General features: G+C 41.6%; 1 protein-coding gene and 1 long non-coding RNA gene across 3 annotated transcripts in view; one reads left to right on the top strand and one right to left on the bottom strand.

Annotated features, from left to right (window-relative positions):
• dscaml1 (Down syndrome cell adhesion molecule like 1) overlaps window positions 1-27,611 on the top strand; it is a 676,237-nt gene that overhangs the window by 243,108 nt on the left and 405,518 nt on the right. The gene's annotated exons all lie outside the window — the stretch shown is intronic.
• On the bottom strand, window positions 9,366-25,282 carry LOC132385097 (uncharacterized). The gene is made up of 3 exons (XR_009509078.1): window positions 25,112-25,282; window positions 19,979-20,511; window positions 9,366-14,150 (listed from the first exon to the last, which is right to left on the bottom strand). It is a non-coding gene; the product is annotated as an uncharacterized LOC132385097 (long non-coding RNA).

The raw sequence follows: 27,611 nt of genomic DNA, 5'->3' as shown, positions 1-27,611 counted from the left end.
GTCACTTTTCATCATTTATTGCTGCACTCCATAAGTTGGGGAAATCAATGTTCATGCCAGTGAGAAGTAAAAGGGGAGATTGCGGAGCTGCTGGTGATGATCTTTGTTTCACCAATAGGAATGGGAGAAGTACCGGAGGATTGGAGGGTTGTGGGTGTTGTTCCCTTGTTCAAGAAAGTGAGTAGAGATAACCCAGGAAGTTATAGACCAGTGAGTCTTACTTCAGTGGTGGGCAAGTTGTTGGAGAAGAACCTGAGAGGCAGGATTGATGAGCATTTGGAGAGATGTAATCGGATTAGGGATAGTCATCGTGGCTTTGTCAAGGCCAGGCCATGCCTTATGAGCCTGATTGAATTCTTTGAGGATGTAACAGAACACATTGATGAAGGTCGAGTAGTGGATGTAGTGTATATGGATTTCAGTAAGGCATTTGATAAGGTTCCCCATGCAAGTCTCCTTCAGAAAGTAAGGATGCATGGGATCCAAGGAAACCTTGCTTTGTGGATACAGAACTGGCTTGCCCACAGAAGGCAAAGGATGGTTTTCGATGGTTCATATTCTGCATGGAGGTTGGTGACCAGTGGTGTTCCATGGGGATCTGTTCTGGGACCCCCCTCCTCTTTGTGATTTTTATAAATTACCTGAATGAAGAAGTAGAAGGATGGGTTGGTAAGTTTGCTGATGACACAAAGGTTGGGGTTGTCGTGGACAGTGTGGAAGGCTGTCGGAGATTACAGTGGGACATCGATAGGATGCAAAACTGGGCTGAGAAGTGGCGGATAGAGTTCAACCCAGTAAGTGTGAAGTGGTTCATTTTGGTAGGTCAAATTTGAAGACAGAATATAGTGTTAATGGTAAGACTCTTGACAGTGTGGAGGATCAGAGAGAACTTGGGGGTCTGTGTCCATAGGACATTCAACGCTGCTGAGCAGGTTGACTGTGTTGTTAAGAAGGCGTATGGTGTGTTGGCATTCATCAGCCGTGGGATTGAGTTCAAGAGCCATGAGGTAATGTTAGAGCTATATAAGACCTTGGTCAGACCCCACTTGGAGTACCGTTTCCAGTTCTAGTCATCTCACTACAAGAAAGATGTGGATACTGTAGAGAGAGTGCAGAGGAGATTTACAAGGATGTTGCCTGGATTGGAGAGCATACCTTATGGGAATTGGCCTTTTCTTCTTGGAGCGATGGAGTATGAGAGGTGACCTGATAGAGGTGTATAAGATGATGAGGGGCATTGAATGTGTAGATAGCCAGAGGCTTTTTCTGAGGGATGAATGGCTAACATAAGAGGGCACAGCTTTAATGTGCATAGAAGCAGGTACAGAGGGGATGTCAGGGGTAAGTGTTTCACACAGCAAGTGGTGAGTGCGTGGAATGCACTGCCGGCAGTGGTGGTGGAGGCGGACACAATAGGGTCTTTTAAGAGACTCTTAGATCAGTACATTGAGCTTAGAAAAATAGAGGGCTATGCGCTAGGGAAATTCTTGGCAGCTTCCAGAGTAGGTTACATGGTCAGCACAACTATGTTCTATGTTTATTGCAAACTACCCAAGCACCACCCAAGACATGCCCTCTTCACATTGTTTAACAGCCCTAGTACCTGATAAACTAGGTAATGATCACAGCAATGGGGAATATAGAATTTCAAAGTTCAAAGTTTCATGCTAAATTTATTATCAAAGTATGCATACCATACACAATCCTGAGATTCGTCTTCTTGCAGGCAGCCACAGGGATGTGAAGAAATACAATAGAATCCACGAAAAGTCGTGCAAAACAAAGACTGACAAGCATCAAATGTGCAACAGAGGACAAATTGTGCAATTAATAAAAATTAAACAAATCATACTGAACAAATAAACTGCAGATTCTCTGAAAGTGAGTCCATGGGCTGTAGAGCCAGTTCATCGCTGAGGCAAGTGAAGCTGGTCCTGGAGCCCAATGGTTATGGGGTGACTACTGGTGGTGTGGAACCCAAGACTTCTGCACCTCCAGACTGATGGTTGTAGCAAGAAGAGAGGGAGGTGGGTCAAATGCAGGCAGATGGGATGGAGCTCAATGGAGCCATTATATCCATGCCAACTAAAAATGGTTAACCGCACATCTCTGCTGTTAGTTCATGATCCTGCAGATTATGGCTCATCAAATTCTCATTCGGATATGTAAATGTATGAAAGTTTCTCCCATCATCACCCTTTCAGACAATGGGTCCCAGAGCCCCACATTGCATTGGGTAAAATAAATTCACACTGATCTTTTCACTAATTAACACCTCATATTCCATCTGAGTAGCCTCCAACCCAACAGCATGTACATCAATTTCTATGACTTCCTGTAATATCTCTCCCTCCCTCTTCTCTCTATCCATTTCCCCTGTGGGCTCTCCTCTTACCCCTTCTCTTCTCCTCACCTGCCTGTCACCTCCCCTGGTGCCCTCCTTCCCTTTCTCCCAAGGTTTATTCTCCTCTCCTATCAGATCTCTTCTTCAGCTCTTTTCCTTTTCTACCTATCACCTCTCAACTTCTTACTTCATCACCTCTCCCCCTCACTTGGTGTCACCTATCACCTGCCAACTTGTACTCCTATCCCTCCCCCACAGCTTCTTATTCTGGCTTCTTCCCCTCTCCTTTCCAGTCCCGATGAAGGGTCTCAGCCTGAAACCTTGACTCTTTATTTCTTTCCATAGATGCTGCCTGACTAGTGAATTCCTACAGTCCTCTGTGTGTGCTATATCTCCTTTCTTAGTTTATCATCAGTTTTTTTTCTGATTGCTTTCCTTGGTTACTATGGGGCGTTTATTCGAATGTGTCTGCCATTTAAAAGACGCATCTAAGGAAATGTTTAGGAGAAAGTACACCATGTTATAATTACCTTAAATGCCTGCAGTGTGTATCTTTGTCCATCAGCTGGCATAGAGATTTCCGTGTTTTGTTGCCTTTGGCATATTGTCCAGTTCAAAGCAGCATCTACAATTTCTGAGAGCATGGAGCTATTGCAGGATGTACTGTATGTAGGTCAGTTACAGCCTGTGGTGTTGGAAGTATTCCAGGTGTGAGCAGAACCTGAAATATTAGGCCAACTAAGAAGACAAGTGAGTAAATCACTCTCTGTGTTGTTCTTTAATTATAAGGAGTGGGGAAGGAGTATACAGCCCTGGGCAATCCTTCTTAATGTTTCTATATATTTACTCAGTCTCTGAACTAGTCCGACTCAAGTCAATTTCACTCATTTCAAACCGAGCGACTTCCATGATCTTTAATGTGCTTTTGTTGATTGGAAATTAAATCAATTAGCAACATCGAAGTACAAACAGCCCCTTGGCTTCAAAGATCACCATCACAAAAAGATTAGTTGGTGCAACGATTTAGTGTGACAATTGATGTGAGGGGGCAGTGTAGTTCACGTAATGCTATTACAGCACCCGTGACCCGGATTCAATTCCATCACTGTCTGTAAGGAGTCTGCACGTTCTCTCCATGACTGCGTGGGTTTCCTCCCACCTTCCAAAGATTAGTGGTTTAACTGGTCACCTGGGTGTATTTGAGTGAATGGGCTCATTGGGCTGGAGGGTCCTATAACATGCTACATCTCTAAATTAAATTATCATATTTAAGTTGGGGTGATGTAGAAAGGGTAAATAAAATCTCATTAAAGGCAGAATTAGCCTGAGTGCAAGTGATGGAGTGTTTGAATGATCGGGACTAGGGGGTTGCAGATACCTCCTTTAGAATGAGCTTTCCAAATAACATAATGGGAATGTTTAATAGGAGCAAAAGGACAATGAGCTGATCACTTGTGTGAAACAGCAGCATCACCAAACACCTGGACAGTGCATCCTATATGGAAGCATGCACTATACCTTCATTCTCAAGTGGGGTGTTCCTTTGGCAACAGCGGCTGCTGTCACCTCAAGTTATGAAGCTGAATGATGCCAGCAGGCTCTTTCACCTCTTGAGAGGAAAGAGCCTTGCATTTGAGCCTAATTCTGCTCTTACCCAATCCTGACGCATGTGCTCGCACGTAGGAGCCAATGAAATGAAATGCGGTCAAACAGCTGATTTATTTCCAAGAGTCCAGTAATTGGGCTGATGCTAACTAAGTGTGGCCAGCAGAGCTTCAACCTGCTATTGCATCACATCAGATTTATCTGTATTGCAAATTGCATTTGTACTTGTCAGGTTTTAAAACACTTGGCACTGTGTTCATTATAAAAATGTGGTTTGTATTATGAGTCAGGGAAACAAACCAGATAATTTGATATATTGAAGATTAAAGGTTAGGTTTATTTGTCACATGTACATTGAAACAACCAGTGAAATATGTTGTTTGCATCAATCTGAGGATGTGCCTAGGGACAGCCTGCAAGTGTCACCAGGCTTCAGCTGCCAGCGTAGCATACATACGACTTACTAACCCTAACTCTAACTCCACGTCTTTGGGACGTTGGAGGAAACTCGAACTCCCGGAGCAAACCCACGTGATCACAGTACAAACTTCTAGCAGGCAGGGGCAGAACTGAATTATGATAAATGCTATGCTATCGTGCCACCCATAATTGGTTTATTATTGTTGCATGTAAAGAGGTACAGAAAAAAACTTGGTTTTGCATGCCATTCACACAGATCATATCTTTACAATAGTGCATTGAGGTAGTACAAGGTAAAACAATCTCAGAGTGCAGAACAAAGTGTTACAATTACAGAGAAAGTGCAGTGCAGGCAGACAATAAGGTGCAAGGCTGTAACGAAGTAAATTACAAGGTCAAGTGTCCATCTTATCATACTATGGGACCATTCAATAGTCTTATAACAGAAGATAGGAGGTTATTTAAGCCAGGTGGTAGTCTTTTGTATCTTCTGCCCAAATGGAGAGAATGTTTGGAATGGATGTGTAGGCTGTTTGATTATGTTAGTTGCTTTGCCAAGGCAGTGAGACATGTATTTGAATGCAAAAAGATCCAATAAGCAGCAATAAGATATTTGACCATTTGATCAAAGGTTCTGTATACTCTGATGTTTGGAGACCATTAAATACTAGTCAAAAACTATCTTGTTGCTTTTTAATGCAGTACCTAGAAATTTCTACTGTCATCTGTGAGGACAGATTAAGTCTTAGTTTCACAAAGAAGGTGCCAAAAGTTGAATGAAGTCCCAACTCGAGTTACAGGGAGAGGTTGGGAAGGGGGGGGGGGTGTCTTCATTCATTGGGAGTTAGCACACAGAGGGGTTATCTTACAGTGTCATGAAGGGTATAGAGAAGATCAATGCACACAGTCTTTTTTCCCAGGGAACAGAAATCAAGAACTAGAGAACATAGGCTTAAGGAGAGAAGAGAACGATTTAAAAAGGACTTAAAGGGCAAATTCTTCATGCTCTGAGTTGTGCACTAAAGGAACCAGCTGCTGGAACAAGAACCTTTGAAAGATACTTTGATAGATCCATGGCTAGGAAAGATTTAGATGCAAATGGGACGAGCTTGGTTGTCATGGCTGGGTTAGACTGAAGGGCCCATCTCTGTGCTAGGACAGGAGCGGAATTAGGCCATTTGGCCCATCAAGTCTGCTCCTCTATTTGATCATGGCTGATTTATTTTTCCTCTTAACCCCAATCTCCTGCCTTTTCCCTGTAATCTTTGACACCCTTACAAATCAAGATCCTGTCAACCAGTGCTTTAAATAGACCCAATGACATGGCCTCCATAGCCATCTGAGGCAATGAATTCCACAGATTCACCACTTTTATCTAAGGAAATTCCTCCTCATCTCTGTTCTAAACAGAGGCTGTTTAGATTACTCTATGATCGCTATGACACATACAGTCATTTGAATTAGGATCTGTGCTGTTATTTAATAAGACAGTTGTTGATCTGACTTTAAACCCAACTCCAAGTAACCTTTCATTGCATTGATAGCCAATAATCTCTCTATCTCCACTGTAAAAATATTCAAAGATTCTCTTTCCACAGCCCTGCAAGGAAGAGTGTTTCATTGACTTATCTTGGTACAAAAGCAAAGCACTGTTGCTGCTGCTGATTGAGATTACAGATAGCGCTGGAAGTCATCAGCAAGTCAGGCAGCATCTGCGATAAGAGAAGCCATTAATGCTTCAGATCAATGACATTTAATCACAATTCCAATGGGCACTCACTGAGCCTTGGTAAACTGAGCCCAGATTTTGAGATTTCCTATAAATTTGGAGATGTTCAATGACTCAATTCAATTCAATGATTCAAGATTGTGTATTGTCATTCTTCAGAAAAACAAGTGTAAAGGAGAACGAGATAGGTATATGGACAGGAAAGGAGTGTAGGGTTATGGGCTGAGTGCGGGTAGGTGGGACTAGGTGAGATTAAGAGTTCGGCACGGACTGGGAGGGCCGAGATGGCCTGTTTCTGTGCTGTGATTGTTATATGGTTATATGGTTATAAGACTGTTACTCCGGATCCAATGCTGCATAAAAAACACAATAAGCATAAGTAAACAATACAAAAGCAAAAACATCCCCAATAAATATAAATATAAAGTAAAAGCAATCCTATGAAACACAATGTACAAGTAACTCTTTGAGTGTGGCCATATATGCAAATATTAGCATGTATCTAATATTTTTTTGTATGTACATCAAGTGACAGGAGGTTCAGGAGAATCTGATCATAAGTGATAATGTGACCAAGTGACTCTCAACAAGTGGAACCCCTCTAGGTAGCAGCAGGGCACATGAAAACACAGGAGGATGGTGTCTGTGTCAGTGTAGATGTGGACAGCTCAGCACATCTGTAGTTGTGAACTTCCCTCTATTCAGGACATTTACAAAGACAGATGTGTATAAAGGGCCCAAAGGATCATTGGGGGACCTGAGTCACCCCAACCACAATCTGTTCCAGCATCTACCATCTGGGAAATGGTACTGCAGCATAACAGCCAGGACCAACAGGATCCGGGACAGCTTCTTCCATCAGGCCATCCGACTGACACAATTGTAGTTCTATGTTATATTGACTGTCCTGTTGTACATACTATTTATTATAAATTACTATAAGTTGCACATTTAGATGGCGACATAATGTAAAGATCTTTACTCCTCTTGTATATGAAGGATGTAAGTAATAAAGTCAATTCAATTCAAACTGCTTCATCAGGTGACCTGGAAGAAACTGAGTCCCAAATAATATCATTAAAGTGAGATTATCCATCTACTTCCCCATTTCTAATGGTGGTTAATGTTTTTTTTAATTGAACACCTTTCAGGATAGCTCTGATTTATTGTCCTGTATTGAGAAACTAGCCACAAAACATTGGTTGCTTTAAGCTGCGAGTGAAACCCAACAGTATCCACCTTGTATGGACATAACGTGACAACAGGTGATGTGGTGATAGGGTGGGTTAATGGGTGGAGGTATACATCAGCCTCTCGGCTTGAGGGAGGTAACTCATGATCTTGGCTCGGATTCTGTGGAATATTCAAAATGTATAAAGAAGGACAGTGGATCTAGAAAGATTCAATGTCAGTGTAAGTGGAACTTAAAATAAATATTGGTTTGTGTAAGTAGCAGACCCATAGGCTCTGGGTGTCGCAGGCAGTGGCCTGGTAGCATAGCAGTTAGACACTTTACAGCACCAGGTTCAGTTCCTGCCACTGTCAGTAAGGAGTTTGTATGTTCATTTATTTATCGGTCTTTTGGCCCTTCGTGCCATGCTGCCTCGCAACCCCTGATTTAACCCTAGCCTAGTCATGGGACAATTTACAATGACCAACTATCCTACCGACCAGTGCATCTTTGGACCATAGGAGGAAACTCTCACAGTTACGGAGAGAACGTACAAACTCCTTACAGGCAGTGGCAAGAATGGAAGCCAGGTTACCTGTACCGCTACGCTACTGTGCTACCCAAACCGTGTGAATTTCCTCTGGGTGCTTTGGTTTCCTCCCACTTTGGTTAATTGGTCACATGTTTAATTGGGTGGCATCGACTTGTTGGGCTGGAAGGGCCTGCTGTGCTGTATCTCTAAGTAAAAAATAAAATAACTGGTGTGTATTTGCTATTTCAGCAGTATTTGAGTACTATTATAAATATATTGATTGATTAAGCATTTTTTGTTTAAATAATTTATTATGGTTATATGAAGTACGTGAATGGTATGCGTCATCACACCACTGTGTCATTTGTGTGCACTTCGCTAAAGTAAAATGAAGTACACATGTTTGTCTGCCAACTCCTTGTTTTGCTTTCAATTAGTTTTAATGTTTTGGATTAATAAAACATAATAAATTAAATTAAAATAATGGAATATTTTGTGTCCCTCTATTTTAAAGGAGCTGATTGCTGTAACATTAAGAATGGTAGTGGGCTTGTGGAAAACCAGGAATACTTCTAAGAGCAAAATATGAGATAAAGTGATGGTAAGGTATGATAAGTTGCCAGAGGAAGAGGGGTAGGATGTCGGGATAGGGTAACTCAGAGATGCGCCAAGCCAATTCAGGGTCCTAGACCACTCAGACTCAAGAGGAAGTGTGCAGAAACAGATGCTCAAACTACCCACTCGCTAACCCATTCATCAGCCACTCAGCACCTAGAAAACAAGTTGAGGTGAGGCAATTTTAATGTCAGGCCACCATCAGTATGAGCAATAACTATCATTGATCAGCTGGCTCCCAGTGTGCATTTCTTTACCATAAGCAACGCACACAAAGTTCAATTGACATTTCGGGCTGAAACCCTTCATCAGGACTGAAAAGAAGAGGTACAGACATCAGAATAAAAAGGTGGTGAGATTGGGAAGGAGGATAGCTAGAAGGTGACAGGTGAAGCCATGTGGGTGAGACTGGTAAAGGGCTGGAGAAGAAGGAATCTAATAGGAGAGGAGAGTGGATCATGGGAGAAGGAGAAGAAGAGGAGGTACCACGGGGAGGTGATAGGCTGGAGAGTAGAAGACGTAAGAGGCCGGAGTGGAGACAGAAGAAGAGAGAATGGGGAGGGAAAAATTATATTACCAGAAGGAGAAATCAATGTTCATGCTATCAGGTTGGAGGCTACCTAGTTGGAAAATGAGCTGTTGCTCCTCCACTTTGAGAATGGTCTCATCATGGCACAAGAGGAGGCTGCGGACTGGCATGTTGGAAAGGGAATATGGATAGGAATTAAAGTGGTTGGTCACTGGGAAATTCTGCTTTTGGTGGATGGAGTGGAGGTGCTTGACGAAGCAGTCCCCCAATTTACGTCAGGTCTCACCAGAGTAGAGACGGCCATATTGGGAGCACTGGATACATTAGACAACCCCGAAAGATTCACAAGTGAAGTGTTACCTCACCTGGAAGGTTTGTTTGGGCCCTGAATGGAGGTAAGGGAGGTGATGAATGAGAAAGCGCAGCATTTCTGACACTTGCAGGGATATGTGCCAGAAGGGGGATTAGTGGGGAGGAATGAATGGACAAGGGAATCAGGGAGGGAGCAGTTCCTCTGGAGAGTAGGGCGAATTTCTTTCTCGTCAATTTGATCTAGTGTTGAAGTGCAAATCATGCTTTAGATGAGTGCAGCATCACCAATAGCCTGCCCTCATCCAATCATGTAGTCACCAGGACCAAGAAAGCAGACCAGCACCTCTACTTCATCAGGCTAAAGAAATTTGCGATGTCCCCTTTGAAGCTTATCAATTTTTTTATTGATGCATGGGGTGCATCACAGCAACTGCTTTGCCTGGGACTGCGAGCAAATGCAGAGAGTTGTGCACGCAGCTCAACAGATCATGGAAACCAGCCTCCCCTCCATGACGAAGGGTCTCGGCCCAAAACGTCGACAGCGCTTCTCCCTACAGATGCTGCCTGGCCTGCTGTGTTCCACCAGCATTTTGTGTGTGTTGTTTGAATTTCCAGCATCTGCAGATTTCCTCGTGTTTGCTCCCGTCCATGGACTGTGTCTGCACTTCTCACTGCTGCAGATAGTTGTGCATGCAGCTCAGCTCATGATGGAAACTAGCCTCCACTCGATGGACTCTGTTTACACTTCTCACCAACTCAGTAAAGTAGCCAGCATCATCAAGGAACAAAGCCAAAGCCAAACCCAGCCGTACTCTATTCTTTACCCTCCTATCGAGCAGAAGATACAAAAGCCTGAATCAAAGTACCACCAGGCTCAAGGACAGCTTCTATCCCACTGTTATAAGATTATAGAATGATTCTCTAGTTTGATTAAATGACCTCTTAACTTGACAATAACCTCGTTATGGCCTTGTACCTTATCGTCTGTCTGTCCTTTGTAACTGTAACACTATTCTTCATTCTGTTGTTGCTTTCTCTTGTTCTACTCTGATGTACCATTGTAATGAAATGATCCATATAGATGGTATGCAAAACAAATTTATTTACTATAGTTTGGTACATAATAAGCCGGTGTTATCCTCAAATTAAACAAAATTGAATGTAATCACACATTAAGGGAAAACTATTCAGCAACGATGTCATTGATTCTACGTGGGCACTATCCATTGCAATGTTTATTAGCAATCTTTTGTTTATAAGCAAATTTATGTGGACTGATTGGAGAATATTCAAGAGAATGAAATGACTGTGTGTTCAATAAAGTCTTTGAAGGGTATTCCATGCATTAGATATTCAAGCACATATAGGAGCTAGACACGCTTCCAAAGATGTACAATGAACGTCTCAATACCATACCAGGATTTTAATTTCCCCAGGGAGATTGCTGGGGGCCTTTGCAGTGAGTACAATCCCTGCTTTATTGTTAGAGTCACAGAACAGGACCTTCAGCTCATCTAGTCCATGCTGGTCAGATATTCCGCTATGTCCCATCCACCTGCTACAGGACCATAGCCCATTATACCCCTCTCATCAATGTACCCAACAAACTGCTTTTAAATATTACAATTGATTTTGCGTTACCACTTCCACTGGCAGCTCGTTCCATACCCACACCACCTTTTGAGTGAAGTAGTTCCTTCCTCAGATTCCCTTTAAATATCTTAAACAGAGCTCACTTAATTACTTGAAATTCTTACCTGGCACACCCCATTCACTATTTTGATAGTCACCCTCCCTACTGATGCCTCTCTTTATTCCTGAGCCAATGTTCTGTACTGTCTTCCACCACAGCCCCTACATTACTACCCATTGTAAGTCTGACCCTCAGCCTCACCTCATCCCATGCAACTTTCTCCACTGTACCACTCCTTCAGTAATCTCCTGAATATCCGTCTGACTGGCTGAGGGGAATTCTTTTGAGTATGTAGCTATTATTTCTATTTTCCTGTTTCACAAAGACAGACCAGGAGGCCATTCAGCCCATCAAACCTAGCCTGGCTCTCAGAGTATATTCACCAAACTCATTCACCATTTGTATCTTCTTCACTCTCACCTACCCATCAATTTCACTGTCCCACCACACATTGCAATCACTGCCGTCAGGAACAATTTATAGTAGCTGTCATGGGATGCAAGAGGAAACGAGAGCATACATGGGAAACCCGGATATTTACAGGGAGAGCATGCAAACTCCACGATGGTAACAGCAGAGGTTGGAAGTAACAACCACTGTACCATCTGCCTCAGCACTGTATGACACTTTGGGTTCACGCACCACAACACTTTACAGGTAGATGTCCTTGAATTATATAGAACATTGAAAAGTACAGCACAGTACAGGTTCTAACCCATCCTAAACACATAGCTTTCCAATTTTTTACAGAACATAGAGCAGTACAGTATAGCACTAATGCCCCATCACATATCATCCACTTAACATATTCTGAAGGCACCAGTTCCTTTATTAACTCTTGTCAGGGTAGAAACACTCAACGTTCATACACGCGGGAAGAATCCATAGATCATAAAACATACGAAGAATCTACTCATCCAAACAAGTCTGCATGTTTAACATTAGTAACAAACAATCTGCTGGAGAAACACAGCAGGTCAAGCAGCATCTGTGGAGGGGAAAAGAAATGTCACTGTTTTGGGTCAAAACTTTGTATCTGGACTGCAAATGGAGAGGGGAGATAGCAATTACACTGGGAAGAGGGTAAAGGAGTGAGACAGAGGTCAGAAGGTAATATGGGGAATGAGGATAGGTGAAGGATGATGGTCAGGTGCATTTCGGTGAGGGAGACATGGATCTGGGAGACAGCAAGTGGATGATAGGTGGAAACAAACAAAGGAGATAAAAGGTAGCTGGAGACAGATCGCGGGAAGAGAAGATGAAGGTGAAGACAGATCCTGGAGGGTGTTAAATGGGGACACAAAAGTTACCAGTGCTGGAGTTTGGTAAGTAATGAAAGTGATAATGGGAACCAAAATGGGAGAGATGTAGGGCATATGAGAAATGGGATTCATTGGGTGAAACATATTAGTAATAGGTGATTAGCATTGGCCTCCTCCCCCACCTTCAATATCGTGCCCCATCTGTATGACCTTTCTCTTTCATCTGCCTCATCATCTGTCCTGATGAAGGGTCTTGGCCCGAAACATCAGCTCTTTATTCCTTTCCATAGAGGCTGCCTGACCTACTGAAATCCTCCAGCATTTTGTGTGTTACTCTTTCATCTGCTGAATTTGTTTCTCCTGAAAAGCTGTGCCAGTTCGTGCCACACAACTTCCTCATTAGCAAACACTTTCTACGCTGTTTTCTGGTCAGCAGCAAGCCTGCCTTTAGCTGATGACTGCCCACTTTGGACTGGGAATACCAGATGATTAGGAACACTGACAGATTTCTCCTCTGCCCACACCTTTCCAGATAGACGACCCCAGCTGAGACTTCCCACTTAATAAGAACAATTGCCAAGAAATTGGAAGCATTTTTGAAACCAGAATCCTAGTGTGATCCTCAATAGTTTCAACTTAGTATTGACCCAAATCTTTGCCTTCAGCACAGTTGATGGATTCGACCACACTTTGTTATGAAATATTGATGCGAATGAAAGCCAAAGGCAATGTTTTTTACCATTACAGTACAAATGCCTTGATCTATTCACACATGCTACTCTGAAACTGCAGTCCCTCGAGGACAGAGCAAGGGCATATTTAGGTTCATTTGAGCAACTCCTTGGGCAAAAATTGTTTCAATCACTGCACCTATTGCCTTGTTCATTTTGAAGTTTCATTTATTTAACAGAATAAAATCCTGTCAGTCCCGCGATAAGTGGCAGGTTGCAGTGTATTCCCGTCCTACTCCTCCTTCCATTTCCTTGATGGAAGCCGTAGACTTATCTGCTCCTTCCTTTGATATCTGAGGTCATCAGATTAAATTAAAGGATTTTGTTTTCTTAAGAAAGTAGGGGTAAAGCTCACAGTCTTTGAATTGGCCTGCTATCCAATATGGTCATGGTTAATCTGATTTTAACTTCAGCTCCCCCATCTTCTTGACTCCCCTGTAGTCTATTTGTCACTAATAGTCAACAACTCCCTGTCTCCATGATTCTGTGGAACAGAGAACTTCTGATTCATGCCTGCAGAGAAGGAATTCCTTATCATCTCCATTTTAAATGGAGAAACCAGTTATTCTGAAACTCTGAATTCCCCACAAGAGGAAACATCTGTTTGACATCAATCCTGTCAATCCCTGTTATATATTATTTATTTAGAGATGGAGCATGGAACAGGCCATTCTGGCCCGCTGAGCCATACTGCCGAGCAACCCACCGATTTAACCCTAGCCTAATCACAGGGCAATTTACAATGACTAATCAACCTACTGAATGGTAGGTCTTTGGGCTGTGGGAGGAAACCAGAGCACCCAGAGGGAACCCACATGGTCACAGGGTGTAACATACAAAGTCCTTACAGATGGTGTTGAGATTGAGCTCTGAACTCTGCACCGCTGTTCCTTTATTGTTGTTGGGGTCTGAATTCCTGGAACTCCCCAGGGTGACTTTACCTCCGAGACTGCAGTGGTTAAGAAAATTCTCACTTCCATCTCCTTTAGGGAAATTATTGATGTGCAGTAAATGTTTGTGTTATCAGCTATGCTGAATTTTATACTGGAATGCAGAAAACTGGCAGGTAGATAATGTGGCTATCACTTGATGAATTGCAGATGAGCTTTCTTGTTGTCTTATCAGTATTTAATTAACATTAAACCAGATGCGCTGGTCTGTTACTTCTTGCGGAATCTTGCTGTGTGCAGGTTGGCAGCCATATTTCCTGTAATACAAAAAGATTTTTAAAAATGGCAGATGCTAAAAACATTCAGGAGAAGGGTCAAAAATTGTGGAAAGATCAGTGAATTATTTTACACAGTAATCGTCAACACAGCAGAGAGACAGGAGAACAGGCATTTGGAAAATAGTGCCACCACGAATGAAACTGTATTAAGTGAGTGGTGATGAATAGGGCCAGTGGCTGTATACAGCGTGCTCTGAAAAAAAAAATCAATTCCCATACTAGTCCCAGGCATTGAGCTTTGTCGCACTAATCTAGAGGAATCACCATTCCATGGGGGAAATCCATTGCAGCATAAATGGAAAGGGAATTCTTCACAATAATGTTGTGGCCGTTAATAGGATGAACAGCAACTCTGAGTGTCGTCACACCTGGACAACGCTGAGCTTTGTTGACAGTGGGAAAAGAGCTGGGTGGCAAATTTGGACGTGTCTGTGCTTGTGTTGCCTAGCCTATGCCTGAGCAATTGGGTGATAAATTGTATCTCTTCCCATTTTCATTTGAAATCAATCATGCTCTGCTTAACAAGACAATTTTTTTGCAGGGAATGATTAGAAACTAGATTGTACTCAAGGCACAAAGCAAGAATTATTCTTCAACATGCAATCTAATTATTGCAGATCAAAATGAAGTGGTATTTTGCCTTTCCTTGCTGATATTTGATATAATTATTATCGTATTCTATCTGTATAATGTTGGGCTGGGGTGGTTTACTCTTATTATACAGCTGCCTGTATTTATTTTAACATAAACCAAACTGCAAATACATACTTCTCTAGCCATTTTTTCACAATTATTCCTCTCATGCTTTTGGTAGATAAAGTAGATAGAATAAACAGTTTTTGTAAAATATCAAAACAAGATACATTGAGATATTGTAAAAGCAGCAGAGTCTAGCATTGGAATTATGAGCAGGATTTATTAAACTAGGTACAGTATGTAGGGAGAGCAGGATATATAAAACCACGAGCATAATTGCTAGCAGCATATATAAAACTAGTTATGTATGGAGATTTAATATATCAGTGGTATTGAGTAATGGGAGAGAGATGTGAAAATAAGTAAATATGTATGTATGTCAACTGTGTGAAAGGAAAATAGATGTGTATTTGTGTTGATATATGAATAGATAGGCTCGAACGTTGTAAAGATGGAGCTGTGTTAGCAGAAGACAAGCAAAACAAAAGAATACATGATTAATGATCAGATGTCAGGAACAGAGGAATTCTAGGATATTTATCTGGAAATAGTAGGACCATCAGGTTCTTGAGCCAGAGGGGATAACTTCACTTGCCCCAATACTGAACTGTTCCCACAACCTATGATCTCATTTTCAAAGGCTCTTCATCTCAGGTTCTCAATACTTATTGCTTGCTTGCTTGCTTGCTTGCTTATTTATTTATTTATTTATTTATTTATTTATTCTCCTTTTTGTATTTGCACAGTTTGTTGTCTTTTGCACATGGGTTGTTTGTCTTGTGTGTGGTCTTTCATTGATTCTATTGTGTTTCTTGTATTTACTGTGAATACCTGCAAGAAAATGTATCTCAGAGTTGTGTATGGTGACATATGTACTTTGATAATAAAGTTATTTTGAACCTTTGAAGTATTTAAGAAGGTATGACAGAATTATCACACACAAAATGCTGGTGGAACACAGCAGGCCAGGCAGCATCTATAAGGAGAAGCACTGTTGACGTTTCGGGCCGAGACCCTTCATCAGGACTAACCGAAAGGAAAGATAGTAAGAGATTTGAAAGTAGTGGGGGGAGGGGGAAATGAGAAATGATAGGAGAAGACCGGAGGGGGGTAGGATGAAGCTCAGAGCTGGAAAGGTGATTGGCGAAAGTGATACAGAAAAAAAAACAACTAAATATGTCAGGGATGGGGTAAGAAGTTATTTATTTGGCTGTTTGTTTTTTTTCTCTCTCTCTGCCCATCACTCTGCCTGTTCTCCATCTCTGGTGCTCCCCCTCCCCCTTTCTTTCTCCCGAGGCCTCCCGTCCCATGATCCTTTCCCTTCTCCAGCTCTGTATCACTTTCGCCAATCACCTTTCCAGCTCTGAGCTTCATCCTACCCCCCTCCGGTCTTCTCCTATCATTTCTCATTTCCCCCTCCCCCCACTACTTTCAAATCTCTTACTATCTTTCCTTTCGGTTAGTCCTGATGAAGGGTCTCGGCCCGAAACGTCGACAGCGCTTCTCCCTATAGATGCTGCCTGGCCTGCTGTGTTCCACCAGCATTTTGTGTGTGTTGCTTGAATTTCCAGCATCTGCAGTTTTCCTCATGCATGACAGAATTATGCTCTTATTGAGTACAAGAGCTGCATGGTCAGGCTAGAACTATACAAAATATTAGACACGTGTCACGTTGGAGTACTCTGCACAGTTCTGGTCACTGCACCGCAGGATGTGATAGTGCTGGAGCAGATGCAGAAGAGATTTACAGGGAAATTTCTAAGGGTGGATAATTGTAGTCATGGGCAGAAACTACCTTAGCCATTTTCTTTGAAACAAAGCTAAGGGAAAATTTAACTGAGGTAAATAAAATAATGAAGTGTTTAGACAGGATAAATGGTGTGGACCATATCCATTAGATGTGACTCAAAAGCATAGATTTAAGCTATGTTTCTGGAAGAATAGGGATGGAGTGAGACGATGCTTAATGAGTGATTGATGGTTAGTTCAAACTTGTTGGGCTGACTGGCCTGTTTGATGTTATATTTCTCCATGACTGTGACAATGTTTTTATCAATTAATGAATATTGGGAGTCTGGAAGTTACTGCCTGGAAGGATGGAGGAGGTAGAAATCCTCACTATGTTTGTAGAGTATGGTATTTGTAAGAAACCTGCAGGACAGTGGAGCACGAGATGAGAAGACTATTGAATCTTGCTGATTTTGTGATCCAAAAGTTCTTTGGAAGTCGTGAATGAAGCATAAAACTTGTTGGTTACAGGTATATATGAAGTATTACTGGAATGAAAAATGAACAAAGAAAAAAATACAAAGAACAAAAAAGAACAAAGAAGTTGCAGTTGTTTGACACCAAAAACTAGCTCAGACTAGACAAATAACAAGACATTCCAAAGATAAGAATAATCTATATCATAGCCCGATTCAGTGGCATGGCATCTGGTGCAGAGAAGCTTCTGGAAAATACAGAATCAGCGATACTACAATTACAGAAAAAGTTCACTGAACAATTATGCTTACTTAGGTGATTATATGAAAGTACAAACAAGCATAGGAAAAGCTAAGCTACGAGTAAAACAACAATTTTACACTTCAATCCAACAAGAGCGATTAACTTTGTCTAATTTAGACATGGCGATCCAATGGCCTATTTCTGTGTTGTTAATTTTTGTGAGTGTAATCAACATTCACTTCACCAATAGCTTTTCATAGAACCTTCTTTCTCAGCAAAGATGTACTAATTCAGCATCAAATCATTTATTGCGTTGTTAAGAAAATAAGAGATTCTTTTCCTAACAAACTGAAGAAACCTCATCAAAAGTCCTGCAGCATCAAAACCATGAAGTCTAAATTTGGTTTCTGATATCCAAATTAGTTGATACAGCTGAGATTTTTTTCAAAGACATGGGCAGGAACAAGTTAAAATGCAAACTTCTTTTGTCATCTCAAAAATATTTTAGGAAAGATCCACAGTTGTGAAATGATATTTTCAGGGTCAGAGAGGTTGTTTGGCAGTAATTAACATATATCACACCATCAAAAATGTACTTATTCTTGGATGCTTCAGACCTAATTTTTAATAGCATTTTTAATGGGTTGCCAGAGGGAAAGTAACTCAAATTTACAGCACTACTGTAATTTAGTGCTCATTGGTGAGGCTTGTTACCATGCATCCTGGGAAAAAGGACAGTTTTTGATCTAAGTTGTAAATTACCATTGTTAACTGTGTGAAGGTAATCTGGGAGACTTTGCCAGATTTTCTCCGTTGCTACAGATCTAACCAGATTTCTTCTCAAAAAATACGGGTCTGCTTAAAAATGAAAGTTCTCAGGTAAACTTCTCATGGTACTTCTCATGCTGCTTTACCTATGTGGTCTGTACACGATGGGCTTCTATCTACCACTTTAGATAATTGGTTTATTTTTGTCACATGTTCTGAGATACAGTGAAAATCTTGGTTTAGAATGCCATCTATTTCATCAGTACATTAAGGTTGTATAAGAGAAAAGCAATAACAAAAAGCAGAATTAATTGTTACACTTAAAGAAAAGGTGCAGTGCAGACAGACATTAAGGTGGAAGGCCAGGATGAAGTTGATTGTGATGGCAAAAGTCTGTTCAACAGTCTCATAACAGCAGTTTCAAGTTTCATATTTAATTATCATTCAGCCATACATGAATATAGCCCAACGAAACAGTATTCATCCAGAACCAAGGTGAAAAACACATTACCAATAGCACACTGCACATAGCACAAATAGCACATATTGTTACGATTTCAGAAAATCATACAGTCAAAAAATACTAGTATCACTCAAGTTCCTAAGTTGTCCTGGTCTAGTGTGTTCTTCCATCAAGCGAACCCATTGGACGGCAGGCAGCACCAAGCAAACACTGGAGAGCAGCACCAACAGGAAGCGCCAGCCACCAAATAAGTACCAAATCCAGCGGCAGACAGCGAGCTCCGACATCTCCAGATAGAAGCAAGTAATTTGGTCTTAATCTATCAGTGATATTCCCTTTGTCCTATTCACCACCCAAGGCAACTAACTTATTTTATTTCTCTCTCTAACAAAGGATTCAGGATCTGAAACATTAAGTCCTTCTAAAGATGCTGCCTAATGAGTGTTTTTAGCATTTTTTGTTTTCACTTCAGACCTCAAGCATCTGCATTTAAAAAAATTCTGTACGACTATCCTGACTTTGTAATATGCAAAGTGGGAAAATAACGAGTACCCAGGAGCGAGTTACAGGCAGTGACTTAATAGCAGGGATGGTTGGTTTATGTATAGAGTACTGGACACCCTGGAGTCTGGAATTCATTGCAGAAATATGAGAACTGTTGTGAAATGAAAGAAGCTATATCCAAACCTTGAGATCGGATAACCATGTGGCAATAATTTCCTCTCCTCTATTATTCGGTAATTCAGTGATAGGAGGCTGAAGCTGCAACATCATCTGTTACGGGATTGCTAGGTACCTGATGCAAGGATTGTGAGGTCTGTTGAGAGGATCATCAGGGGTCTCTCTTCCACCCATCCAAGATATTTATCAGGAGCGCTACATATGCAGGGCTCTCAGCATTGTCAATGATAACTCCCATCTTTCCCACAATCTCTTTGACCCTTACCATCAGGCAAGAGGTATCATAGCATTAGAACAAGGGCTGTTAGGGTAGGAGATAGTTTCTTCCCCCAGGCCGTCAGAGGACTGAATTCCCAGCCACTATCCAGGTCTTATCATGTATGAAGTGCCAATAGCGTTATACTGTTTACTTTTTAACTAGTGTCACAAGTGCACCTTATTATTTGTTAATTTATTTGTGGTAATATTACTTTATGCATTGTGTGTGAGTTATACGTACTGTGTTGTGCACCTGTGGTCCCAAGGAACTTTGTTTCATTTGGTGGTATACATGTATACGGTTGAAATGACAGTAAACTTGAACCTGAGTAGGAACACTGCCCTAGTTCGGATTCAGCTAATGGGTGATATTTGAGCAAAGAGGAATCTCCCATCATTGAGGTACACTCTCAATATAGAATGCACTATAACTCAGGAAATTCAGCAGTAATCGATTTGCTACTTAACATAAGAGATCTGTAGAAATTCATACCTGACTCTTGCACTCAGCACTCAATAAACAGCATTTTCAAAGCAGAATAAAATGTGTGTCCATTTCTATGTTGTGTCTTCAATATTAAACCCCAAGGATCTATATCCACCCCATTTGGTGAGTTTTTACTTCCAACAAGGAGTTTGTTTGCATGGAATGTCGGGAAGTGCTGTGAACCTTATTTTCCAGTATGTATTTCCAAAGGCAAGGCTGTAGCCAGAACATGCGCAACAGTTAAGAAGGTCCTACCGTGTTGTTATTCTTACACACGTTAGAAGAAATCAGATGTAATTTCGACAGTTTGCTTCAAAGGAATCCGCAGCCTTAGGGGAAGATGATATGTAGCACAACTCCAGTGACCCGGGTTAAATCCTGATCTCGGCTGCTGTTTGCATGAAGTTTTACCATTCCCTGTGACCATCTGGGCTCTCTGCTTTCCTCCAATGTCCAAAAAATGTAGGGGTCAGAAGGTTCACTGGATGCTGCAGATTGTCTGTGTCCATGGAATACATGCTGGGAGCCAATGGCAACTCCTGAAAGGAAATGGTTAATAACATATGATTTCTGGGACTGTGACAGTGAATCAGATGTGTGGATGCATCTTGGAATTCCCTGTGCCATATTCTAGACTGTCTCAAGAGTCACATTATCCATGGAATGCCAAATGATTTCTTTCTCTGTATCCATGGTTGGCCAGGATTTTGGCAGCTTAAGAGGATGTGTGAACCCTGGACGAATGTTTGGAGAGCAAACCACTAAGTGGTGTCAGGGTTCACGCCTTATATCAGTCTTGCTGAAAGCTACTGGTTGCAGCTTATGGCATTATTGGGACCCCACGATACATTTACTGTTTACATTGATTAACAAATATGCAGGAGAGAATAGCCCATTAACAAGTTCCAGGTGTTCCTATTAAAGAGAGATTAATCGGTTGCAGATGTGTCTGTGTCCATGATCACCAGTGAATGGAATCTCTGAGTACCAGGCTGTGTAGGGTGTGATTTTGAAACTGGAACATGGCAGATGCATTTTGTATGGGTAGGTGGCTACATTCACCAAACCAGTAATTTTCATTGTTGTGCAAGAGCATTTGTGTACAACAGTCTTAGAAAGGTGCAAATGATTATTTAGCTAAATGTCAGACTTGTGTTGGAAAGCTTTTGATTTTATGCACAAACATTTCAATAATTTTTTTCCTCCGCTGCTTGCTGGAAAGACTCATCAAGTCAGGCAGCATTTGTGGAAAGAGAAACTGCTGACGTTTCAGCTTTGAGACCCTCCACTTGAATGAGGAAAGACAGAAAATAAGCTAGGTTAGTACAAAAAAGGCTGGGGAAGAGATGGGTTGAACAAAGAGAATACTTCTGGTAGGCTGAGACCAAATTCAAGATTATTGTCATTCTTTAGAGCACAATTGTTATTCTGGATCGGATGCAGCACAAAAGCAAATTCAATAAGCATAAAAACACAACGCGTACAAAAAACCCACAATAAATGTGCATATGAAATCAATCCTATGAAACACAATGTACAAATAACCGTTGAGTGTGTTCTTATAAACTGTTGACATTTCAGACTGAGACCCGAGGGTTCCCTCCAATTATGTTGCCTGACCTGCTAAGTTCCTCCAGCATTTTCTGTATGTGTTGCCATTTGGAGTATGTTGCTTTACCACCATTTGCATTGTAACTGCTGGAAAATGACACCCATTAATCTTTTCTTTATCTCTTCAACCTCTAAACATAGAGTCCTAAACAGAAGGAAGCACAGCATCCACTGAAGAGCTTTGGGCTCTAAACCTTTCCCAGCCATGTACCTTCCCAAGTGCCTTTTAAATAGCATTCACTTTCTGTTGTATTCAGAATTTCCAGAGGTTAGTAGTCTGGCTGTCAAGAAAGAAAGGAATGGGACAAATGGAGAGGTGCTGATGCCCAACCTGATGGGTTTTAAAAGGGTTCATTGATTAGCTATGTATCCTCAGATGATGCCACATTTCCCCCGACTATGTTACTTGTGCATGGGCTCCACTGGGTAATTCATTATTGTACTGTTAACATTTAAAGAAGATGTGAAAGAAATATCTGATGGTCTGGGAATTCTGCTAGTCTGTTACCAAGTCTCAAACATGCTTGAAAAACAGGTGTTCCTGTACTTGGAAAGAATTGTGCCCTCAACCTCTTCCTCTGTCAGTTTGTACCTGTGAAGAAGTTGCTCTCAGGTCCCTTTTAAACCCTTCTCCTCTCACCTTAAACCGCTGCCCTCCAGTTTTTGAAGAACAGGTCTGATATCGAGAGTGCAGGTGGCTCCCCTGTGCATGCACAATCTCTCCTGACAATTAATGTTTTGAAGTACTTTATTTTTCATGTTGTGTTGGTACAGGTAAGCCTTCCACAGCCTTGATTTAAATTGGTGCCAAGGAGTATTTTATAACAATATGATCATGATTAGGGGAAGACTATAATTTCACAATAAATGTTCTAAGCTTCTCCTTGGTCCATACTATATGATCAACCATATCCTGAGCTCACTGCTTAGTGGTATTCTTCTTAATGTATATTCTACCACATAGAAAGTGCAGCACAGTGCTTCGAAGTTCACAGTTCCCACAGGACCTTTGTAATGACGCACAGTACCACACGAAAGGCTTGGCTCCAAGTGCTTACAGTGACTCACACCTGGTGTGATATGAAAACTGCTTCAACTGGAAAGTCCCTTAGAGCGAGCGATAGCCAGTCCCGGTGGAGGAACTCAGCAGGTCAAGCAGCATCTATGGGGGTAAGGGATTGTTGACATTTTAGAGTCACCATCCCTTTCAGGCCTGAAACAGTGACAAGTCCTTTCCTCACACAGATGCTGCTCGACCTGCTGATCTCCTTCAGCAGATTGGTTGTTGCTGCCACTTCCAGCACCTGCAGCCTCCAGTGTGTCCAATGTCATTACCTAATGATTTTCCACCTCTTTATGCATTTCTGATGATGGTCTATGTGCTTCTTTATTCCATGCATATTAGAATAGCTCTGATTTTTTTGTCGGATTTTGGAACCTTACCCAAAAGGTCAGGTTTTTCTGAGCTGTGTTGGATTTTGATGTTTTAATCAAAAGTTTCAGAAGTCAGGAAAGAGGCACAAAACTTGTTGCTTCGTGATGGTTATAAGTGTTGATAGAACAAAGGGAAGTTGAACAGACAGTGATGGAGATCCAGTAAGCAAATACCCGTAGATAAGGAAAGTTCCATTCAAATTTATAGATTAGAATTAACCAATGAGAAAGCACTTATTCAAATAATGCAGTACAAAGAAGTTTCCAGACCTTTCCAGAATTATACTTTGTATAACCTCTGGAGGCATAATAAACCTACATATACATACAATAGCCACTATGAAGCATAGTTAACACTTACTGGAATTTGCAATTTGTACATTTGTACCCCTGAGAAGTTGGGCCGGCTGGTGATGTAGTGGCATCAGCACTGGACTTCAAGGCAGATGGTCCTGAGTTCAAACCCAGCCGGGTCCCAACCTGGGCAACAGCAGTATCCACGTGGAAGAAAGGCTTGGCAGTCTACTTCTGTACCTTGCCATGGTTCACGAAGAGCTGGACTCAACTAAACGACTGAACAACAGTTCGTGGAATGAGGCCACAATAGACCCACACAATTAGTGGCACAAGTCGGTGTTTACTAAATCAATACAGCCCCCAACAAACAGACTTAATTGTGGGCAGGGGAGATGGTGAGGGGCAGAGGAGAGGTGGGTGAGGATTGGGGGAATACATTAGAATGCTGGAAATAATAGAATAGTGAATAGAATTGGGATCATGATGCTTTACAGCACCAGCAATCAAAAGATCAAGGTTCAGTTCCCTCTGCTGTCTGTAAGGAATTTGTATGTTCTCCTTGTGTCCTTCCACATTCCAAATGATGTGCGGTTTAAGGTTCGTGAGTTGTGGGCATGCTATGTTGGCGCCAGAAGCATGGTGACACTTGTGTGCTGCCTCCAGCGCATCTGTGGACTGTGTTGGCCTTTGACGCCAAACAAAACATTTCACTGTATGATTTGATGTTTCAATGTACATGTGACAAATAGAATTAATCTAATCTGGATGGTTTAGTTGGAGGAAATGATTAAATCAGATTAATTTTAGGAGATTCTGTGGGGCCGTGGAGGTATTGAAGTTGGTGAACCATTACAGCTGTCAGTCATTATTTTGTACATCTAACTCTGATTGTAAATTGTCCACTGGAACTGAATAATGAACACCACCATTCAGAGCTTCATAGGATGTGTAATACAAGATGTGTGATGCATCTAATGGTAGAATAGCCTTCTAGTTACTTTGAAACATGCCTGACTCTTATTGCCAATAGATGAGAAAAGGAGACAAAGATGAGAATTTATAAGGAAAATGAAAACTTCCTGCTTATAATAACTACTGTCTGCTCTTCCCCTGAAGACACTGGATATACAGTAGAATAACAGACAATTCTGCCTGTCTACCCATGTGGCACTTGTCCTCCTACATGACTACATCTGATTTGGTTATTCTAACATTGTGATGCCTCATGGAATAACTTCTTTTATTTCAGTCATTAAATAATGCATTAAGAAACTTGCCATTCAGCTGGTGCTGGAGTTTATAAAAATAAGTACTGTGCGTTAATAGTATCGAGGTAAGATTGCTGATAAAACGTGTGTATAGAGTTCCGCTTGGCGTAATGGGCTGTTGGGGAGTTGATATTTCCACCCTGGTAATGTATAACCTGTTAGTGCAGTGCTGTGTGAAGAATGTCAGGGATTTGTTCTGAAGGTTACCAAGATGTGACTTTACATCTGTAAATCCATTCACGCTTCACAGCTCAGGCGGAAGAGAGAACCACATGACTGTGAGCTGTTTCAAAAGTGCAGTCTGCATGTCTGTATACAGTAGAACATAGACCAGTACAGCACAGTAACAGGAGCTTCAGCCCACAATGTTCTGCTGAGCTAAATGAATTTGTAATTAAATGCCTAACTAATCTTCTGCCTACACAATGTGCATATCCCTCCATACTCTGCACATTCATGATCAGATTTCAAAGTGTTTATTATCAAAGTATGTATCACCTTCCAGCTAGCCTCTTTCTCCTCCACCTACCTTTTTATTCTGCCATCTTCCCCCTTCCTTCTCAGTTCTGAAGAAGGGTCTTGGCCTGAACCATCGACTATGTATTCTTTTCCATAGATGTTGTTTGACCTGCTGAGCTCCTCCAGCATTTTCTGCGTTGCTCTGGATTTGGGCCAATACTTTTCATCAGGACTTGTGGTAAGTCAGGTGTTTCAAACTGACATCACGCTAACATCTGCAAGAAAAAAGGTTTAATGATTGATCTTAGTCTAGGTCAATATTGTGAGGAGTTAATACTGATGCTTAGTGATGGAATGCTACCCAAAAGCCTTAGCACAGGAAGGCAGCAATTTAATCTGTCCAGAATCCTACCCACAGACAGAAGTTAGTTGTGAGAGATTATTAATGTATAAAGCCCTGGGTCTGCGAGTCTGAAGTGCACTGGGGAAGTCGAAGGCCCATTGTCCATAAGTCCGTTAAAGGCCCAGAAGCCTATCCTGGGATTGGAGGATTTTCTGTGTAGGTGGAAGGAAGGGAGGAAATGGACTTGTTTTTGCTTTTATTGTTCTGTTGGTCGTTGTGTTCTGTGTTGTTCTGCTGAGCATTGTGGGTTTGCTATGTTGGCGTCAGAATGTGTAACGACACTTGTGGGCTGCCCCAGCACATACTTAGGTTGTGTTGGTTGTTAACTCAAGCAACACATTTCACTGTATGTTTTGATGTACATGTGACAAATAAATTAATCTGAATCTGAAGTGTGATACCTTTTGATTCTTTTCCTGTTTATTTCTTTTCTACATTCTTTCCCTATCTATTTCAGTTCCTGGATCTAACTTCACTCCATTTCGCTCCACTGCCTTCTGTGTCATTTACCATGGTCCTTAAATCCTGTTGGTTAAGAAGAAAGGATTGTCAATCGGCTGATGAATGGAGTCCCAGGTGCCCCATTATCATTCACAACTACAGTATCTCATGGCAAAAAGAAAATTCAGTTGAAAGGTGAGGAAAGAATTCTGACTTGGCACACAGTAAAATGTCCAACTTAAGGAAATTCAGGATGATTGCAGCTGACTTTGATGGATTCAAATAGTTAGATTGCCAACATTTTCAAAAAAGCAAGATATGATCATGGACGGCCTTAAGGTGTTATTAAGGTGTTTCTCAAAGGCAACAAAAAAAGTTGGTGGAGAATTTCCCAGAAAAATATGTTTAATGGTGCATCATTTAGTTAGCACTCTTATTAATGTGTACACTCTCAGCAGGTATATTGCTGATCCTTAATGACTCTGCAGATGCAGGAATCTGCACTTGGATGTACATATATATCACTGCAGAAAGTGATGGAGGTCACGTTTAAGCTCATCAATACTGCAGCTCGTTTAGAGATGTTTTCTGGCAAAAAAATTTGCCCACGTTTTAATCGAAAAATTGGAGTTATAGGACCTTTCATTTTTTGGTGCTGGAATGTGGACTTAACCTCTATCAAAGGAAATTTAGGTCATTAACTAAAGGGGGAGGGTCTTCAGCCCATCAAGTCTTTCTGGCTCCTTGCAAAGAAATCTCTTCCTTCCGCTCTGCCTATTGCTCTATAGCTCTGCAACTTACTCTCACTGGAGTACTATCACCTCTTATAGAGTGAAATCAAGCAACATGGGTGACAACAGGGCTTCACTTCCAGATGAGCTCAATGCCTTCTGTGCTTGCTTTGACTGTCAAAACTTGGAGGAACCATCACAGACTCCCGCAGCCCCAATGATCCTGTGATTTCAGTCTCTGAGGCCGATGTGAGAGCAGACTTTAGGAGTGCGAACTCATAGAAAGCATCTTGTGCAGATTGGGTACCTGTCTGAGTCCTAAAGACCCCTGCTGATCAACTGGCTGGTATGTTCACTGAGATCTTTAACCTCTCACTTTGGCAGTCTGAGGTACCTACCTGCTTCAAGCAGATTTCAATTATAACAGTGCCTAGGAGAACATGGTGACTTGCCTCAGTGACTATCGTCCAGTAGCACTTACATCCACTGCCCAAGAAGTGATTTAGATCTGCTCCAAAATGCCAACTGGGATAACAGTTCCACATCAGATGCCATCTCATTGGCTCTTCACTCAACCCTGGAACATCTGGACAGCAAAGGTGCAGACATCAGGATTCTCTTTATTGACTATAGCTCAGCATTCAATACCATCATCCTCTCAAAAACTAATCAATAAGCTTCAACACCTTGGGCTCAATACCTCCTGTGCAATTGCATCCTTGATTTCCTCTTGCTGATCCCAGTCAGTTCAGATTGGCAACAACATCTCCTCCACAAGGCTGTGGGTTTAGCTCACTGCTCTACTTGCTTTGCACTTACGAACATGAGGGTCAGCACAGCTCCAATGCCATATCTAAATTTGCTGATGATACCACTGTCGTAGGCTGAGTCAAAGGTGGTGAGGAATCAGTGGTAGTGAGGGAGATTGAAAATATGGCTGAGTGGTGCCATAGCAACAATCTCTTATTCAATGTCAGCAAGACCAGAGAAATGAT

The sequence above is a fragment of the Hypanus sabinus genome, chromosome X2 (genome assembly GCF_030144855.1).
Source record: "Hypanus sabinus isolate sHypSab1 chromosome X2, sHypSab1.hap1, whole genome shotgun sequence".
Lineage (NCBI taxonomy): Eukaryota > Metazoa > Chordata > Chondrichthyes > Myliobatiformes > Dasyatidae > Hypanus > Hypanus sabinus.
Note: the sequence above shows the minus strand (reverse complement) of the source record. Positions and strands in the feature narration are given on the sequence as shown.